General features: G+C 39.6%; 1 non-coding gene across 1 annotated transcript; it reads right to left on the bottom strand.

The window, feature by feature from the left end:
- Nucleotides 1–3,299: 3,299 nt before the first annotated feature.
- LOC128352619 (U1 spliceosomal RNA) lies at nt 3,300–3,463 on the bottom strand. Its single transcript, XR_008320538.1, has one exon. It is a non-coding gene; the product is annotated as a U1 spliceosomal RNA (small nuclear RNA).
- Between the last annotated feature and the right edge of the window lie 435 nt (nt 3,464–3,898).

The raw sequence follows: 3,898 nt of genomic DNA, 5'->3' as shown, positions 1-3,898 counted from the left end.
TGATCACCCAAGACACACATCAGCTACTTTCTACTGGCTACAGCTACGATCACCTGACCACTTATGCTCAGTTGCGCTGCTCATACTGTGAGTAAATAATTCCATGGCCTACATGGATAACATTCTCTTTTCTCTAGGGTTTAACCTTTGAATCTTATGCATATTAAGTGCCTGCTTCCTATTTCTCCAGGGACTTTTACACACAGCGGGCTTTACCATGAGTTTACTGAAAGGATTTACTGCAAACTCAAAGTTGTCCCCAAGACCCAACAAAAATAGTGGATTTTTTTTTACCCTGGATCAGGCTACACTCTTAATGCACAGGGAAAACCTGAAATGTGTGTGAACTGCTCCCCAATAACTCGTAGGGACTTTGAGGTAAATCTGGCCAATATGTAAATGCAACCCCTCCATTCCGGAGGAGATGCGAGTTACAGGGCTTTAAAAGCCCCGTGTGAAAAACTTGCAGACAGTAAACATTGCCAGGGGTAACAAGCTCCTTGGATTCTGGCTTCCTCTTTTGGCCTCACTGGAGGCTTAAGGTGCATTTGTAATGTCAACAAATACACAAGTTGAACATTTGATGGAGTTGAAACAACAGAACACATATATCTCACATACAAGCATATTGTTCATAAAAGTGTATCTCGCATACAAGCACAGTGAATAATAATAATAATAATAATAATAATAATAATAATAATAATAATAATTCGATTTCTATACCGCCCTTCCAAAAATGGCTCAGGGCGGTTTACATAGAGAAATAATAAATAAATAAGATGGATCCCTGTCCCCAAACGGCTCACAATCTAAAAGAAACATAAGATACACACCAGCAACAGTCACTGGAAGTACTGTGCTGGGGGTGGACAGGGCCAGTTACTCTCCCCCTGCTAAATAAAGAGAATCACCACATTAAAAGGTGCCTCTTTGCCAAGTTAGCAGGGTGTTGGAATGGAACAATGTGGAAATTAATACCTTCCATATCACTGCCTAAATGGTTTGTTGTGCATAAATGCAGTTGTGACCAGTGTGCCCTCTAAGGCGTGCACATGTATGCACACTCACAAGTTTTTTGATGTCCACTTAGTTCATTTTAGATCCTGCTCAGGTAGAATCAGGAAGTCCCCATTCTGAATGTGGGTGTGCACACACTGCCTTGATACTGCCACCCAGAACAAAACTCATTCCGCACACAGATGAAAAAAATTAGAGAGAACACTGGTTGTGACAGTACTCCCATTGGGAGTGATGAGAGTACCATTTACTTTCACCTGCATTTATGCACTGCTTAGTAGCCATGAAGCAGCCCCACTACAGCAAGCAGTGTGGGCGTGCGTTAGGCTTCATCATAGCAGTGAAAACACCTCTTCCTTAGAGCTACAGATCTTTGTGTGATATGGAAGCCTATGAGTTTAATTATTTTTAGCTCTTTCTTGCAGGCCAGTTAAATAGCCTATAAATATCAATATTAAAAATAGGGCATCACTGGATTATGAAATTGGTTTAAGAGCTCTGCAATGAATTCGAAAGTTTCTTAATCATAATAATACATTTTTGTTCTTTCCTTTTGGCTTGTGAGCCCCTGTGCAATCCCTATGCAGTTGCCAAGAGCCTTTTCTTCTACAATTGGCTTTGGAGACAAACGCATCTACAGATTTACTGCTTGATTCAGCAGGCTCCACGCTGACAAAATTCCCTATACGTTCAATTTAGATAGCACAGACAATCTTTCCACTCTCCTGTACCATATCTTAATTTCAAATATAAGACGTTCAAAGGAGTTGAACCGTGGGAAAGAGGGAAAGCATTCAATAATGTAGACAGAGGTAGTTCAGTAAGTGGCTAGGACTTTTATTTGTCTCTGTCTAAATCTTTTCCTTTCACTTTAATTCCTTAGATCTCCCTCTGGTTCATTGGATGTCAGAATTCATATCACCTAGAAACTGAAGGTAAATTAAATCTTGCCCAGATACACATTTTTTCCCCTAGTACGGTAAACAAACAATTTGATAGACCAGTTAAATGGCAAGAACCCAGCTGTAAGATATGCAGAATCAGATGCTACTGAACCATCTGGAAACTTGATTATCCATCTCCTCCCTTTTAAAATAGTGGGTCCCTGCCATCCCCATCCCCACCCACAACAAAATTGAATTGGACAACATTTCTTCTTCAAGGATTTATTTGTGATCATCAGGTTGAGGCCATAGTAAAGCTTGTTTGGGGTTTTCCTGCATAAGGAATCCATGTAGATCCCTTCCTTATGTTTGTATGCAAGTTTTACATGCATGAAACATACATAAATCATCTTGAGAAGGAAACTCCCTCGGATACATTAGCAGTATAATGCAGTGCAAAACAAACAGTGTCTGTTTTTATGTCTTCAAACAAAGCAGGTCGAACTAAATTCCAGACTCCCTGCCAACTTTCACAGATCGTTATTAATACTTGCAAGTGGGGAGCCACACAAGACAGTCCAGATTGCTTGGAATCCTTGTTTACCTTGCGATATAATTCCTAGACTTCAAATTAGGTCATCCACAGGTTGGCATGAAATAATATCTAGAATAAATGGTGAAATCCCTGGGGAGCTTCACTCTATCCCTTTGCTCACAACCTTTCAAAAACAGGCAGGACCATTCTCTTCATGCAGAATGGGAGACCAGCAGAACTCTTTGTATTGTTTGTATTACATATTTTTCTTGCTATAAAAACTAGAGCTGCACCTGACTGAATTAATTGCTGGACCCGATTGAAGTTCTGCTGTTTCCTGGAGTGTGTATTTCATTGTAATTGTTTTTGTTGTATTTTGGTTTTAATATTGAACCTTTTGGCTTTGGAGGCCAATTGAGAAAGGTTTTTTATGAATACAAACATAAATGAAAAAACAAACATGGGTGAGAAAGGGCGAGGGACAGAGGGGTTCATTAACTCTGTTATTTGAAAGCATATGATTGATCCATTATGTGACAGAGTGAACTTTTTCATCATGTGACCGGAATAATTTTGTACCCAGTCTTTCACACGTTGGTGGATCTACAAATGCATCAAGTGACAGAGTTCTCTGATGTTTTAAAATTTACTTCTGACATTTCACTCAAATTCCATCATTTGCAATTCTGCAGGAAAGATCACCAGCACTACCCTGCATAAATACATTTCTTCTTATAAGAAAACTGATGAGAAGACTAGCACAGCGGGGATAAGGATGTGCCTGGTATGCAGGTTTTCTATTTTCTACTCTAATTTTGTTTTTCTGCTGCTGTTATTTCTTTTTCTTTCTTTCTTTTTTACAGGGGAAAGTGCAAACGTAGTCCCCCACTACCACAAATTATGCAGTTGAGTTTCCCGCATTTGGACAAATCACAGGGGTCAGCACACCCTCAGTGCAATGGATGAGTCTCACCCTGGGAAAACCTCCTTCATGATCAAGGTGTCTCCCCTGCCAGATAAGTATTTCTGCTGCTGTTAAACCTGGAGAAGGATTTTAAAATGGTATTACAAGACTGTAATGCAAAGTGGTACAGACCACTTTGCACCTCAAGACACTACCACATTATACAGTTGAATCCACAGACTGGACCATCTACCTGAAGTAAAGGTAGTACAGACAACCATTTACAAAGTAGTTATATGTGTATTTTGGTAAGTAGCCATTTGTAGCATCCTGCCAAATGGTGATGATTTTATCACATCTGATTTGAAATCTGGGAAAGCAATGATCTCAACAATTGGCAAAACAATAGACCAGCTTACCGAGTATGCTATAATAACCTGATACCATCCCTGCCAACATATCCCTATTTTCCCATTCACTTGAATGGGAAAATAGGGACATGTTGGCAGGTATGTGATACTTGATAAATTAATACTAATCTACCAAACCATAGTA

The sequence above is a fragment of the Hemicordylus capensis genome, chromosome 3 (genome assembly GCF_027244095.1).
Source record: "Hemicordylus capensis ecotype Gifberg chromosome 3, rHemCap1.1.pri, whole genome shotgun sequence".
NCBI lineage: Eukaryota > Metazoa > Chordata > Lepidosauria > Squamata > Cordylidae > Hemicordylus > Hemicordylus capensis.
The sequence above is the reverse complement of the archived record's forward strand: the minus strand, read 5'-3'. Positions and strand labels throughout refer to the sequence as shown.